Raw genomic sequence first — 17,102 nt, forward strand, 5'->3', positions numbered from 1 at the left:
TCTTTTATATAGGAATTGGTTTTCTTAGATGCCTGGCTATCATAAAAGGCTCCAGACACTGCCAGGAATGAGATTACAATTAATATTGATATTTGTCATGATCTGTCTGCCTCTTGCTGCTTTATTTTCTGTTTTAAACTTGAATAATCTGGGCCATGCATAATAAGCATCTGCGGCTCACACACACAGGCACACCAGGAGAAAAAAGGGCACACGTTAGTTCAGAAGTGCCCCAATACACACATCCCACAGCTATGGGAGCAGTCCTTTCCATCTGCTCAGCGGGAAATGACTCGCTCCTTTGTCAGATTTTGAGGAAATTTGGAATTCCTGATTTTGAGCACAGCCAAAGCACATCCTTCCCTTCTAGATTAAATCCTAGATTTAATCCATCCTTTAATCCTTCTAGATTAAAGCCTAGCTTGGATAAAACATTGCAAAAGCACAGGCTGCAAGTACAGCTCGGGCAATGGGCAGCACTGCAGAAAGTGGGGGGCTCCCCCTGCACCCCAATGGGGCACAGCTCACAAAACCCTTCCTGCTCACCTGCTGTGCCCGCTGCTTTCAATAAAATAGCAGAACAGGGCAAGTCACAGCAAGCAGGCTTTGTCTTGCAGTAAGAGTTGATGACAAAAAATAACATTTGTTTTTTTTTGGAAGGCAGGTGTGTAAAACCTTACCAAATGTGTCTGCTCCCAGTGTGCCCGCTGGACCTCGTGTGAGTTTGGGAGGTCTTGTTTGTACACATTGGTCTGCTATGCATTCGCTGGGATTTCTCTTGATTGAATAAAGCATTAATGAGATAATCAAAACAAATGTCACTCCTTGGTTGTCCCCTAAGTACGGCTGGAGCAACATTAAACTGTTTGATACAACTGCTGGAAAATAGGGATGGTGTAAAACTGCAAACAGGGTGCCATATGGCTTACATGCAGTTTCACGATCAATCAGCATCAAATTAAAAGCAGGAATTACTATTCAAGTTGAAACGAAGTACAGATAACAAATGTGAGTACTTACAACTTCTAGGTCACGCTTGAGCAAGGAAATGATGCTCAGAGCTATAATCGGTTCTCTTTCAAAGGATTCTTTAATAAGAGCTCAAAATATTTTTGGAAGGAAATAATCCTAGAGTTTACCCCCAAAGAGTATCAGAAGGCACAGAGCTCGGAGTGTGGACACTGAGGTCTGTCCTTCCCCAACAAGACTTTTTTTTTTTTTTCCTGGTGCTGCCTCAGTTCCTAAAACCTGTGAAATGGGCTAGCACTCCCAGCAGCACTGATCAAAGCAAGGACTCAGCAGAAAGTAAAACGTGACCATCTTTTGAGGACTAAAGCAATCCTGCAGCACCCTAAGCCTAGCCCTGGCCCCTCACCTTCTCCTTTTGGACCAGCTGGGCCTGGTGGGGCCGAGGCAGGACAGCACAGCTGCCCCCACCCCAATTATCTCTGGGAAGGGCGGTGTTGTTCCCGGCCACCCCCGCCTTGCATTGTATTGGCACCTGATTGCATTAGAGATTTTCTGGGAAAGCTCCTTTCCAGCTGATTAGCAGGTCCCTGTCCCACCCTACCCCACTGAGGAGGAGTTTTGGGGTGGGAGGGCTGCAGGATCAGGGCTGGTGCTAATTTCATCTTCTTTTCTCATTCACTGACTCCCACTCTTACTTATTTGATTAAAGTTTGACCTTTTTTTTTTTTTCCTTCTCAAATCAAAATATCTACCAATGTCTTGGGGTAACGACCTTGGAAAACCAAGCCTCTTCTGAAATGGAAGTGAAACAGAGATGTGGGGCTCAATGGGGATGGTTTGAAAAGACCGAGGGCTTGGTTTTTATTTTCAGGTATTTAAATTGGGCTAAATGAATCAGGACAAAATGAGGATCAATAATGAATGGGAAAATTAAAAAAAAAAAAAAAAAAAAAAAGACCTTTTTCATACAACAGTTTTAAAGGGAGAGTTTTGCCCACAGTTTCCTCAAGTGCTTTGGTCACCACAAACCACAGGGGAAAAAGAACAAACGAGGCTGCTGAACTAATGATGGTTGGGAAAACCTGGACTTGCTGCTGCTCTCACCAGGCTATTTGATTATGAAAATATTATCATTAATAAATGAACTGCTACCTTACATGTCCTTGTATCCCCATCCTTGTGTCACACGGCCACATTCTCAAACCCATCACAGGCTCCCCTGCAGCCCCCCCACCCTCTTCTTGTCCCCGGCAGAGTTGTTCCTCTCAGGGGTACAAACCTTCTCATTTTCTGCCTGTTTGCGTTCATTTGTTCTGCTGCCAAACTCATACAGGATTTTTTTTTTACACTATTATTTTCTAAAGAAACACAAAGTTAACTCCATGTGCCACATCCCTTTTTTTGAGCCATGCTTTGACAGGAACGCCACAGACCCCTCGCATTTCAAGAAAATGCTTGTCTGACTTTTAAAGACCTTTTTCAACAAGACCATCAATTGCTCTATCAAACTGGGAAAAAAAATAATATGTAAAGCAAACAACATGCACTTTTGCCCCATCTTTAGAAGAAAAACACACCCCATGTGCCCGGCACGGCTCCTGGCAAAAGGCCACCTTGGGGACATGGGTGAATTAGCACCTTCCGAGCAGAGCTGACAAAACTGTCCCTCCTGGCTTTGTGCGGGATGCTGGCCTCAGGCAGGCTCCCCTGGGATTTCAGGTGCGAATGTGGTTTGAGCTTGAAACCAGGAAAAACACTCCTGCGTGCACAGGCTCCCAGGCTGATGAAACCTGTTGTTTCCTTTCGTTTGCACAAGGATGGCAAATAGCTCCGGGGCGAGAGCTGCGTCCCCGCGTGGGGATGTAGTGCCCCATCGGTGTTCAGAGGTGGCTCGGGGACAGGAGGGAAGATGGTTTATAAGTAATAGATGAATAAATAAGGAGTAAAACTAACATTGCCAAGGGCCATAAGATAAAGAAAAAAAAAAAATAGCAATGCCAGAGCGTTATGAAATCCAGGCAGAATATGGGAGCGCTTCCTTCGCTGTGTTTGCATTACAAACAGCACCCAAAAAAAAAAGTTCACACCTGTGCTGGGAACCCTGCCTAAAAAAAGCCCAGCCAAGTATTTGAAACAAACACAGTTTCAGACTTTTCTAACCCCCAGGCATTTTCACAGGGACTGCCAAGGCTCCGAGTCGAAGCAGGGAGAGGAGAACAAACAAGGCAGCCCTCGGCCAAGCCTCCTGCCTGCTGCACCCAGCCGGCGGGCAGCCCGTGGCCCGGCACAATGTCCCCAAAGGCCAGGAGGAGCCCAGCCAGCTCGGCACCCCCGTGAGGAAGGGGAGAGCACACCGACTTCAACCCTCTCCGTCGCAAAATAGGACTAGATACCGCTGCTGCACGGCGGTGTCTCAAAATGTAAAAATGTGCTCGAAGCAGAGAGCCATGAGTTAAGGGAGCAAACTGCTCCCGGGGAGAGGATCTGCTCCCTTTCTCGGCGGGCTTTGACAGCAGCTTAGTAACTCGGTGTCACCAAAATATTGATAGGGTTTCCAGCCTCGCCGAGCCCGCGCACTGCGTGGAGACCGTTTGTATCAACAAACAAAGCAACCCCTCCGTGCTGCTCGCTGTTTAGTTAAGCACATCTTCCTGAAAGGCACCGAAAGGTAATTCCTCGGCTATTTATAGAGTGACTTAAGGCATGAGACGCTGCACACAGCCTGCCCAGGCCGTGGCCTGCGGGTGCCCGGGCTGCGTTTTGGCAGCCCACCTTGCACAGGGCTCAGCGTGTGCGGGTGGCTGCTGCCAAGCAGGAGCCAGCCGCCCCAGCAGACACAGACAATTAGCAGCCTCCCCGGTCGGCCGGCTGGACTTTCTGTGTGGTCCCGCTCTTCTAAGCATGCAGGCTCAACCCCAGGCCCACGCGGAGCGTAGGAAGGCCTCCGAGGTGGCTTGCTGAGGAGACAAACCTCCACAGAGCTGGGCCATGCCGAAAGCCGCCCCGTGAGCTTTCTGCCTCGCTTGGGGACGGGATGGGGAAGGCGAGCTGGCCTCCCCGCCTGCCACATGTGGGGTCTGGCCTCCGAGTCGAGCCCTTCCCACTACAAAGGTTCCCAGGGAGGACCAGGGAGAGCCCTGCTCCGCGCAAGCTGGAGAGTCCAGCAGATAAATCCGAGGTTCAGAGCCGTCCCCGATGCAGAGTTACAAGGGATGGCCGGGCCGTGAGGGATGGGTGGCAGCCCCACAGCTGGTTTTAGGTTGGGATTTGTCCTGCTGAGAGGTGAGGAGGCACCAAGAGCAGCATGATCCTCCCAGGAGGCCTCACCAGGTCAACTGCTGCCAACCAGTGCTCACAATGGGGATAAACTGGGGACAGCCACATCAGCCCCATTCCCCCTGTGGGCAATGCTAAGGTGGGAAGGCACTACTGTCATCCCCTAAACCGAGCTCCTTTTTAGCACAACGCCAGGCTCCCTGGATTAAATTCAAGCTTAAATTGCAACCTTTGGATTTAAGGACATAAAACTGGAAAAGACCTCTGAATCCAGTCTCCAACCACCACAAAAGAGCTAATAAAATCTCCTTCAAAAACAGGTTTTTAGCTGTTGGTTTTCATCCCAGGCTTGTAGGAGAGGAAGGTTTCTGAAGACAGGGCTCAGTTCACATCATCGCTCTTCCCTTTTCCTTCACGGCTCTGCTGAAGGCAGGGAAAGATGGATGCAGACAGGGTCCTCTCAAACCCTATTGCTGGGAAAACTCTTTGGGGAAATCTGGGAGCTTCGCTGCAAAGTTTTAGAGATAACTACACGTAAGGAAAAAAAAAAATATATATATATATATACATATATATATATATATATATATATATAAAAAATAATATATATATATATATATACATATATATATGTATATATGTATATATATATTATTTTTTTTTTAAATAAAAATAACAAATTAAAAAGTAGATATTCCAAAAGCTCCAAAAGCAGGTGGGAAAGGCAGATCCTGAGCAGAGCTAAGGTGACCAACAGCTCTTACTCAGAGGACAGATTGTGTCAGGCAAAAAGCTGTGTCAGGAGTCAAGGGTGAATAGTGTGAAGTAAACACCCTCCTCCCCCTGGTATATCAGGGAAGAAGCACTGATAAACCTCTTCATCTCCTGTTTCTAGTTACTCTGGCAGAGGATTCAAAGCCTTGCTTAAATTGGCCAAATTTGTCAGTATCCAGATCCCATCTTCCCCTTTGAACATCTGAAACCTGCATGCCTGAAAAGAAAGGCACTCGGCACAGGGATTAAGGCACTGTGGCTGTGGCTGTTTTGTTTCCTGGTGGCACTTTCCACCTTGGCTCCCTTGCACGGCAAGCTTGCTCACACAACAGACTTGCTATTTTCCAGGGAAGATGACTGCAGTCTGTTGCTGAGCTTCATCCCTCTGGCCTGGCCTTTCCAGGTTGATATCATGGGTTGATGTCCTTGTCCTCTGCTGGTGGTATCTAAAGTAACCTGAGTTGTGGGCTACATGGTGCCAACATGGGTTCTTCTCACATTTCTACTGAGAACGCTGTCCCCAGCCCAAGGCAGCTCTCCTGCACCCAGCATCTGCTCTTTCTCTCTGTCTGCAAATGAAATGTGATTGCATGACTGCGACTGCTGCACCCTTGCTGGAATCTCAACAACTCTGCTAGTGTCTGGGCTCCCAAGGGAATAAACAGAGAGAGGAGAAAGAGCCAAAACACCGGGGGAAATAAGAGAGGAGACAGCGAGCTGCCAAGAAAGCCTCCCTCCTGCTTGTTCAGACAAAGGTTGTCTCCCAGCCAGAAGTGGCAGAAAAATGCTGCCCTATAAAAGCAGGCAGGGAGCAAGCAAAGCAAGAGATGCCACTCGCTGCGGGCTGGACACTGGGTTTGCGTGCCAGAGGAGCGGGGTGGCTCTGCCAGACGAGGCTCCCTGCAGCCGGCGTGCTGGGCACCAGGTATTTCTGAGTGTGCACACTGGGAGGATGCCTCAGGGTGAATGCTGGAAGGAAGAAGCAGTGAGATACCCAACTTTGTCTTCTGAAAATGCTCCTGTTGACATTAAAGATGAGAGGGAGCTTTAATAAACAGCTTGTTTTTAAGTGTCCCTGTCCATCTTTGCTGGATTTCTCCAATCCAAATGTTGAGTCGAATCAGGTACAATGTGTCCACAGAAGCCCCAAGCAGAGTTGGGATGCTGCCTGGGTTTGAAAACCCTCCGTTTGAAAACCCCATAAGGCTTGAAGATCCTAAAGCAAAGCCCACTGGAGCTGCTGATGGACATCCCTCTCCTTCCTGCGGGCTTTTTGGCTCGCAGCTGAGCTGGGACGCAGCCGAGTGTCTGCCGATAACCCAGGGTCTGGGAGAAGATGGGGTGGCCAAGCCAAGGAGATGCAGCTGCAAGTCAGGAGACCCAGACAGAGCTACCAGCTCCACGGCTCTGGATGTGTTGTGTCCTTTCTCCATTTATTGCTGACAGCACGACAAAGTCTTGTGCAACATCAATCATCTTAAAACAATAAAACCCATAAAACAGACCAAACATCTTGCTTCCAAACACATCAACATGAGTGGCTTAGATCTGTATCAGCTATAAGTGCAGCTTTGCTCTGATAAAGTAGGCTCTGTCGGTCTGATACTCTTAGAAACAGTGACTTTAATGGGCTGGAGTTTATTTTCCTGGACTGCCACACACAGCCACTGCTGAAGAAAATGGAGAGGACCTGATGGGACACAGGGAGCACACAGATAATCCTCTGCAACATTCGAACTGATTTAGTGCTAGCACATATGTAAGGCTCTTGGATGGTTTTAATTCAGAGAAGTTGCCCAGACGGTTGTGCTTAGGATGTCCAGAAGACAGTTTTATGTGGGCAATTAAAACATGGAGACAACCCACCCCAACCGGCACAACATCTCTGCTCTGGAAAGACTCGGTTAAATATTACTTTGTCTTGGTGGCTATTGGCACCCCAACACCTGAACCCATAACAAGGTCAACTCCAAGAGCCCAGTTTTTGTGCCAGATGTTATTTGACAAAGCCCTGATTATTTCCCATACCTTTTCTCTCTCTTTTTTTTTTTTCTCTCTCTCTTTTTTTTTTTTTTAATTATTATTATTTTTTATTTATATAATTTTGCTTGGGAACATAAAGTTCAGCTTCTGCAAATACTCCTGCCAATGACATCGTGGCCTCAAAGCTTGCATGTTCCTGCCAGTGAAGCCTGATGTACTGAGTATTAGTGAAAAGTGGATACAAAGGGTGTGATCGCAGCCCAGACAAACTCATGAAGAAATCTCAGTCAGTACCTATGACACTTTTATGGCATTTGGCCATCACCAGCCTCTTGGACCTCTCCCGCTGATGTCACAGCCAGTTGTGGGGAGGGGGAAGATCTTCAATCTTCACACAGAAGTTATCAACACTTCATTGCTAAATTAGGATAACACAACTTCACTCCAAGTGCCTTGCAGCTCTCAGCATAGCCTATAAACAGCCTAAAAACAACCCGAAGCCCAAGATGCATCCTACAGTTGTTCTTGATGTGCTTTACCCTTGAAATATCAAAATATGGAGCAAACACCAAACCCTCCCAATCATCAAATCCACAGACACTTCTCTTACAGACCAAACGGCAAGTGGGGCATGTGATGCTCCATCCAGAGGTGACAGAGGACTTTTTGGAAAGACTTTGCATTAATGCTTAAGAAATTTAAGAAATGCGGAAACCTTTTCACAGCTCAGGCACCGAGCCACTACCTGCCTTTCTCACAGACTCTACCTTTCCAAAATCAGCTCGGGTTTGGGGAGTGCCTGGCACGGGGCAGAGAGCCCGAGCTCAGCCAGCTCCTCTGGGTGCTGCTAAAATACACTCCACTACTGACATTTGCTATCATCAGCAACAATTTTAACCATATCTTTGGATATTTGTACTTCATTGACGGGAGCTTTGTTGACTCTGAAAGAGAAAACCTGTTGTGGGTGAGGAACAGCCACGTTTTCCTCTGCCAGCTTCAATCACCTGAAACATCAACTCCAAATAAACTTCTCCATCAGGACAGATGGCATTTACTTTCTCTAGTGAATGGGATGATAAAGCCAGTCTAAACCCACCATAAAAATGAAATGATCCAACAGGTACATCATGGCTAGCACACTGCCAGGGCACTTGGTTTGCTGAATCCGCTAAGCCTTAGCAGGAAGCCTCTTAAAATCCAGTCATCTTGTGACACTGCAAGACGTGAGGTTAAATCCCTAAAATGTGCTCCTCTGACCTAGAATTTTGAACAGCCCTGACAGGGCGCGCAGCAGTGCCCAGTGAAGGATGCTGGTAGGAACATTGTCCTCAGCCCAAGCACCTGAAGGAGGTGGGAGGCATTGCAATTTTTGGAGGTCATAATCTGAGCTTTTTCCATGTCATCCACTGCTGACATTTCTCTTAATCCCTCCCCACCTCACCATGTGCTCTTGCTGACCTTCGATTCAGTCCCAAACCCACCAGAGCCTTTTTGTAGTCTCCTCTGCAGGACGTGATAAACTTGTGCTAGCAGAACCAAACACAAATGGCTTCAGTCTGACCTGATGTAGCTCTTCTGGGATCAGTCTGACTTGGCCAAAGAAAAGACAAATATTCGCTCCGCACACAAAACAAGACAAAGCTGCAAAAAGTTGTTCGACAACTTTTTGTCATACAGAGGCACTTTCAGAGTTGTCAGGACATGAAAGAAAGCACTATTAAATAATATTTGACTTGAGTATTATGTCACATGAAGTAAACATCATCTGTTGCCCTGATGGCTTGCTTCGGGTTGGAAAACAACCGTCTCTGCCAAGGCACCCAGGCAACTTTCTAAAACAGGCTCTTGCCCGAGCGGAGTTTTTCCAGCTCCGCGCTGCAGCCGAGCCGGTCGCAGAGCTCAGCACCAGCCCCATGCCTGGGGGCAAATGTGTCTGAGCAGCCCCGTGTCCCTCCAGCCAGATGAGCCGAGCTGCATCCTGCTCTGGCCCCGTTTCCTGGCTTGCACCCTCCCTAGAAAGAGCTGCAGCCGTCCTTCCTCCACCTTCCCTTCCCAGCCTAAGCCAGGCAAAACCTCCCAGTGTCTGCACCAAGGGCTCATTGCCAGCACGGGCAAGGGGACTTCTGGATTTCTTCATGGGTGAGGGGATGTGAGCCTGGTTTCCAGCAATGGGACAAGCCCAACCCATCACCCAGATGGAGACTGCAGGCCTACAGCTTTGGGAAACCCAGTGCCAAGAGTGCAGAGGCACAAGGAGAGGTAGAGGAAGATGTGCGGAGATTTTGGCTGGGGCACAAGGCTGGGTTTATTCAGTGTTAATGGATCCAAAAATCCATTCTGGAAACAACATTGCTTAACGAATAAAAAAAAGATGTAGGGGGAAGGGTCAAATCCAGCAGGTGGCATTTTGCTTGGGGGAGAAATGCAAACTGATGCATCAGGGAGGAATCGATGCCAGCCTGGAAAATAACCCCCAGGACAAAGAGCTGCTGTAACGAGCAGGCTGGGGCATGCAAGCACCAGAAGAGGTTTTTATCTCCCCTGAGGACAACTTCATCCAGGAGGCACCAGGAGGTGCAGAGGGTGGCCACCAGCCCCTCGGGACGGCTCTTTCCCCTCTGCAGCACTGAGAGATGTGCCAGGATGCAGCTACACGGGCAAGCCCTGGAACAGATCAGCTCCCAGCCGGCACGGTGAGCACCACAGGCACCCCAGGGAAAGACAAAGCTTCACAAATAATGACATCTCCTTCAGTTCAGGACGTACAAAAAACAACTGGAAAAATCAGCTTTCTTGGGAAAATTCCAGCCAAGTGCTGCTGAAGTGACTCCACCACGCAGAGGTTTTGCACAAAGACTCAGCCCTGCATGGAGAAGAGACGGTCTTGGGACAAGCACAGCTCCCCCCCCGGGATGATCCCTGCACCCCAGGAAATTCCCTCTGGCCAGGGAAGCTGTCAAAGAGTCTGAGCCGAGCCCAAGACAATGGGGTTGGCTGGGGAATTGCTGTGATTTTTACAGTGCTAAATTTGATAGATTACCAAGATTTATTCTGTTTGTTTTTTTAAGAAAAACACTTTATGAAACCCCAAAATATTTTGCTGACAAATATAAAAAAGCCACCTACAGAAGGCTTTGTTAGTCACCACCCAGACAAATGTTACAAAGCACAGTGTTTAAACAGGGATTGGAGCCGCGGACATTGAACACCAAGAGGCAGCACAACCTCCAGCATGGGAAGTCCCAGAGCCACCGATTGCCAGCACTCAAAATGCTGCCGAGGGTGGTATCAGGGCACTCTCGCCTTCTCCTTGGACATTTTCTCTTGGTGTCTGTTCCATGGTCCCAAACATGAGGCAAGGCTCAACTTTGCTCTGACCCAGGGGAACGGCCCTAATGTACGTGTAAGCACCTGCAAGGTGCAAACATCTCCCGGAGATACGGGGGCTTTTGCCTTTGGATGAAGTACAAGGGCCAGGTGGTGGTTTACAAATAAATGCCTAGAAGATAATTGCATGAGGTTTTTGTAGAAAAAGATGTTACTTACAGGAAGTGAAGGAAAAGCAAATGTGAGCTAATCGGGACACAGGCAGAATAAACTGGAGTTCACAGCCAAAAACCCCTAAATTCATTGCCATAAAAGATAAAAACTGGATGAGTAATGAGAGTAGAGCTCTGCCACAGCAGGAAGAAAGCTGGATGAGGTCTTTTCACCCAGCAAATCTCTTCTACAGGAGGAAAAAGGAGAAAACATAAGAAATACAATTATCCTTCAACTGCTTAGCCAATTTTCTCTCGGTGTCCCGAGTAATAAACGCAATTTAACACTTTGGGAATACAAAGGGAGAATTGTGTAGGGGACCTGACAAACACGTGACGGACACCAGTAATGGAAATCCAAGGCTTCCCGGCAAGGCAGACGTGCTGAGGGAAGGGGCCGTGCTGCTAGGGATGGGGGGAGAGGGAAAACAGAAGGACAAGCAGAATAAGTCGTCAGTAAAGCGAGGGAACAAGAGCAAGAAAAAAGCATCCCTTAAATGGGGCCTTGCTTGGGGCATTTCCTTGGGGCATTTGGGCTTCTCGCTGTCCTGCTGCAGGGGCATTGGGGCAGCACCCGGGGGTTTTAGGAAATGCCAGTTCAAGGGGAGGTGAGGAGAAGTGAGGGGCTTCGCCCCATTCATCTGTTTGCACAGCCCCCTCTGCAAGCTGAACGATTTCCCCGGGTTTATTTTTACATAGCGCTTTTCAGTGGCCGCAGTTGTCAGCCACTTTCCATCACAGGACACTGGGTTTTCAGCTGCTGTTGCCAAAATTCAGCCAGCGGGGCTGAAATTTTCCAAGCGAGCATCTGCCTCTGTCTACATTTTGGGGGGGAAATCATTTGAAATACATCGGGTGTTTCGCAGGGTGAGCTCATGGAAAACAGGGTTGTTTTGTCTACGCTAAAGAGAAAAAAAGAAACGAATCCTTGCTGTTCTGCAGAGAAACACCAGCATTTCCATACAATAGGCTGCGAGCCTAAGCGTTGCCAAAGGAGAGGGGTGTCTGCAAGTTCAGAGCCACGAGAAGAAAGGCAATGCTGCTGGGGAGGCTGAGCAGCAGCCAGGAGGCTTTGCACACAGCTGCAAAAAGCGCTCTGCCACCAGCCAGACCCTCTCCAGGACAAACCCAGGGCCCACCCGCCGTCACCAAAATCTTGCCGGGTAGAGCAATCTCACGTGGCCGCCAGCGTGCCCACCACATGCACGGCTCCAGGGCTCTCCCTTCGATGCCTGGCCTGAGCACATGTTGTTTTTTTTTTCAGGGCAAGCACAACATGGTCGTGGCTGCAGAGCACCGTGGAGATACTCTGCGGCCGGCCCGCTCGAGGCGCAGCTGTGATTACCTCACTCATTAATTGGTGGCACAGATGAGGATCCCATAACTCAAGACCGAGAGAGATTTCTAGTGCTCTGACACTAAAGATTAAACAGAAATAAACACACGAGTATCAGTAAAAGGGACTGCGAAGTACCAGAAGGGGTAAGTGGTTAGGAGCAGATAAAAATCAGTTAGCTTATAACAAGGATTTAACGGGAGGGAGGAGGAAGGGACATAGAGAACACGACAAATTGACAACTTCTGTGCTGTTTATGAATAAAGGATGTATCTGAACGAATAAAGAACACATTTAGAAAGGGGAGGTGAGGGCAGGAGCCTTCCCGTGTGTAGTCCATTATGCTGAGCGTGCTGCGTTTGAGACCTGCCTGTCCTGAGAAATGATTCAGAGGTGCCCCACAGCAGCACGCGGCGTTGAGCCCGCTCAGTTCATACCTCATGGCCCAAAGCACTCTGCAAGAGACGAGACGACGATGTCTCCACTAGACGCAGTAGCTGCCTCTGAGGCACACATGTATCAGTAATGAAATCCTACTGCTTTCAAAATGTTTAAAAGTTAGAAGTACACAGAAAAGGCCCATAAACAAGGACAGTAGCATTAGATACATTCTTTTGAATCTTTATAGCCTGTCTGGGAACAGTTTTATACAGCCTGCCATGTGCTCCGAAAGGGATGAAATCCTACAAAGAGCAATGCCAAAACCCACATTCGTTGCTTGGGACCCCGATAGCCAAGTCAAATCTCAGTCCCTGGGACCTGCAGGTGTCCCTGAGACCATCCTGGTGCCTGTGGCCAGCAGGGTTTGCTAACCCCAGGTACCCCACCTGCTTTGCCTTTTCATGATCAGGACTTTCAGATGTAAACTGAGGATGCCACACCATTGTTTCGGTAATGAAGCCAAGAAAATCATAGTTTTTAAGTCAATGAGTAACTGAATAAAATAACTTAAACATACCTATTCACCTTGAAGCAAAAGGAATGTTTCAGAAAAACACCCGCCTCTCCTCCCTCCCCTCTAAAAACTTCAAGTCTTCAACACATAATGTGATTTTTCTTGATTTGAAACAAAATAGCCTACTTCACATTTGGGTTACTGAGAGTTCTTTTTAAAAAACTTTCATCTTTTTCTGATTTCCTTTTATTGCTGCCCCAAAAGACTGATTCCAAATCGCTCAGATCTGAAAGATGACAAAATGAAGCATGGTGATTTTTAGAAATCTTTTGTAGAAAAATTAAAGATTTAACAATTTCAGTCTCATTTGACAGGCGCTCCAGACCTTATTTTGAAAATAAATGTGTCCTTTTCTCCAACAATCCACCTACCCCTTTCCAGTGCATTATATATAATGTGAGGATAATTGAACTCAGAAAAGGTGCTGAGGCATCAGTGTGGGCAGGGTCCAGGTCTATCTCGTGTCTGCAGGACTGCATCTCCCTGCTGAAGGACACTGCTGGCATGGGAGCAACCGCAGTAGTGTCCTGTGTGACCACCAGGCTTGGCATCCTGCAGCCACTTGCCCTAGTCAAGAGAGAGGTTACCTATAAGGAGCACATGCTTATAAAACTCTCCAAGGTTATACAAAAAATGTAAACATTCATAGGCTTCAGGAATTTCGCTGTACAAATTGGTAATACTCACATAGCTGAACTTCTGAAAATGAAAAAAAAAAAAAAGCCAAGAAGCATCTGTTTGCTAGGAAAGATCTCCATTGCTTGCATTATCAGTGGCTTCACATCCTAAAGAACTCACAGAGCGGCTGGAGAGGACGGATGAATCCCTGAGCTATTTTTAAAGGCTATTTTAAAAATAAGGCCAGCCCATAATAAAAAATGGGAACAGCTTTCATAAAAAAGGTTTTGTTCTATCTGTTCAAGTGAAGATATTTATGGTGTCTGCTGTGTCATTCCAGATTTGTCACGGGCCATTGAATATCCACCTGGATATTGCATCATTTAACTACTGGAATGCGTAAGCATTTCTGCTGCTCGTGAAAGAGCAACTATTAGCTGTATGGGGTGTAAGTGCTCTGCTATACCTCAACAAATAAATCAGAAAGTGGAGCAGATAATACAACTGTGTTCAGTTGTGGTAGACTGACAGTTCTGTGTATTTATTTTTTTTTAACCGATCATGACAAGAATGTGAGTAAGGGCTGTATATATTATTTCTGGCCTTCCCATGAGTTTGTTAATCTTTGCCGGGTGTCAGCAGCATTTTGGAGAGCCATCTGAGGGGTCCCTTCTTGTGCCAGATGTTGTGCAAATACCGTCAGTCTCTGCCCTGGCAGCCTCACACATGGGCACATGCATGGTATGGACTAAATAATTTGCTTTGAAAATGTGCTCCAAGCTCTATGTGTCTGGATGTAGAAAGTCATCGCTTTGCCAAGGCAGCTCCGACCCGTTGAGAACTGGAAGAGGATTCTGAAACTGGGTCTCAAGTTCTGCTTTTGTGCATGAAGCACCCACATGAAACCCAAATTTTCTGACAGCCACAGTGCCTCGGAGATGCAGAGCACCCTTGGTAGTGCTCCTCAGACTCACCTCTTGCCCTGGCAGAGGAAAATCAAACTTTTGGTGACACAAGGCACTGAAACACATATATCACCAAGAGAAAGCACCCGAAGCATCTCATGACTTTGGCCCCCATTGATGGCTCTGGCTTTGTCTCCAAGACAAAAAAACATATTTAATTTCCTCGTAGTGAACTAATGGGTGAGAGGTGATGCTGCAGCTATAATGCAGTTGGGTGTTGGCACGTGGTTTACAAATTAAATAGGCAGGGACAGCTCTGGAAGGGAGCTTTTGCTGAATTCAGGGGGGTTAAAGTAGTTATATTTCATTCCAGTCCTCAGTGAGGATGGTGAGAAGAAGCCTAAATCCTCTCCAAAATCGAATTGTAGTTTTAGAATATCATCAGGAAAATGAAGTGGTTCTGGGAGCCAGGGGATCAGCCAGGCTGGGGGGAGCCAGGCACGGGGCCCCAGCAGCACCACGGCCTTTGGCCATGAGCACGTCATCCCACAGCATCCCCGGGGGCTGCAGATTTTGGGAGCGTGTCAGAAAGGTCAGGAAATCTGGCAGGTCTCTGCACAAATGACATCAGCTTTGGAAGGGCTTCGTAGCGATCGCGATCCTGCTGGGGGGGGGAAGCAAACGTCTGCAGATCAGCAGTGGTGGGGGAAGGAGAAACTCTTTCTGCAGGAGGGCTTCTGGCTGCTCCACAAGTCACCCAGCTCTGCTGGCCACCCACGTAATCCCCCTGGTTGGGATGCAAGTTGCCAAGGTGCGAGGTGGTCCCAGGTAGGAGGTTTGTCCTTCCTGAGGCCTTTCTGTAAACCACACAAGTGTGAAAAATCTCTTACAGTGCTGAAGCACATGAATAGAAAGCCTCCATCCAGGACAGATGTATTTCAAATAAGCCCATCCACAAGACATGCTCCAGGTTTAGAAGAAAGCAGGACCTGTGAGATCAGCTCTGCTGTTCTCGTCTTTGGAGAGGGGGAAATTCTTTTCCTTGGCATTTTCCACCCCTTTTTGCCTCAGCTACAGACACGAGGGAAGCAAAACTCACAGGGCAGCGGTGGGGAGAGGAGAGGAGAAGAGAGGTGAAGAGAGGGGAGGACAGGGGACCAAGGTCCTCCAATAGATATTGCAGCTCACAAGCAGGGAAAGCCTCAGTAAAATGAGTGATCAGTCTGACAATGCAAGGCAGAGAGCAGGCAAACAAATAATGTCATGAAAAAGAGAAAAGTGATGTTTCCAAAAATCCCATCTAAACAATATTTCATTTTGCTACTGCTTTGCTCTCAGACAATATCACCTCACCTTGTCCAGCTACCATTAAAGCCCAGAGGGTACTTTAAATTGGTTATTCTTTTAGTCTGAATACAACAAGACTCCGCAGAGCTATTCATTACAGAGAAAGAGGGAGGTGGAAGTGGGGACGTTGGCAATGGGACCCTTTGTCGAGCAACCTGTCTCCATAGCTAAACTTCAGCTCACAGCAACAGGTAAAAGCCAGGCTGATATTTGCTTTGCTTCTTTCCCAGAGCAAGATCTGACTAGTAACAGCTGCCTACTTTATGGCTGTCTCTTTTTATTACTTTATCCCCCACCCACTCACCCCCCAAAATAGGGGGGGGAAAAAAAAAGAATGGCTAAAATTTACGGCTAGAAGAAACCGATTACTGTTGGCAAGTCAACTGAAGGGATCAATTGTTCCATACGGCAAAAGCCAAAGAACTCAGGGCTCTATTCACAAGAAAAGACTGATGTGCTAAAGGGCATGGAAATGCCACTTTTATTGTGTGGCGGAGAATTTTCACATTTGAATCCAAATTCCATCAGAAAGCGTGGTATGCAAGAGACCCAGCTCCGAGGGCTGGCCAGACGGCATGTGCAAGCAGAGTGCGCGGGGAAAGCATAATACCCTAAGCACAAAGGTTCTGTGTTCGTGTCCTCCCGGCACAATGTTGGGCTTTCACAGGCAGGGAATTATGTGCGAAATGTCTGGAAGTCAGCACCAAACGTGCTCTGAAACAGGCAAAGCCAGAACAATGTTCTCCCCTTCCCTGCCTGAGCACGGGGCGCTGGTCCCATCACCAGTGGTGGTGAGGGAAGGCTTGGTGAAACCATGAGGATCCTTGCTTTAAGGGTGGGAAAGTGAAAACCTTGCGTTTCTGGTGAACAATGAGGGGCAGGCAGAGCGTGCAGATGAGATAGGGGACGTGGGACAGAGCGGGCGCAGTTGGCAAGTCAGGAGAAGTCACAAGAGGTAGGACTCAAGGAAACATGAGACCCTTGGCTCAAGGACAGACGTGCAAAATGTTTGTGTGTTTGTACAGTGGGGCATGTTGATAGAGCAGTTAAGCACAGAGGATCCGAAGAAGCCAATTCAAGCCTTATTTTTGGACACGCATCAAAGGCGTCTCCCGATAGGGAAGCGGAGGGCTGGGGGCACGGAGCTGCCCATGCAGCAGCACCAGCACACCTCTGCCATCCCGACCCTAAAAATAGGGGTTGGAATAGGGGTGCTGCTCTGAAACCTGGGAAAGATGACTCCTGCCCAACAGCTGCTGATCACTGGAAGGTTCGGTGCTTTCAGATGGACAGCTGGGCTGCAGCACAGAGCCAGACGGGAATTTTGCTTCTCAGTTTTTCAAGCAGATTGTGGGAATTGGGCCCAAATTTAATAAACTTCCAGTGACAGCTAGGTA

This window comes from Anas platyrhynchos, chromosome 13 (assembly GCF_047663525.1).
Source record: "Anas platyrhynchos isolate ZD024472 breed Pekin duck chromosome 13, IASCAAS_PekinDuck_T2T, whole genome shotgun sequence".
NCBI lineage: Eukaryota > Metazoa > Chordata > Aves > Anseriformes > Anatidae > Anas > Anas platyrhynchos.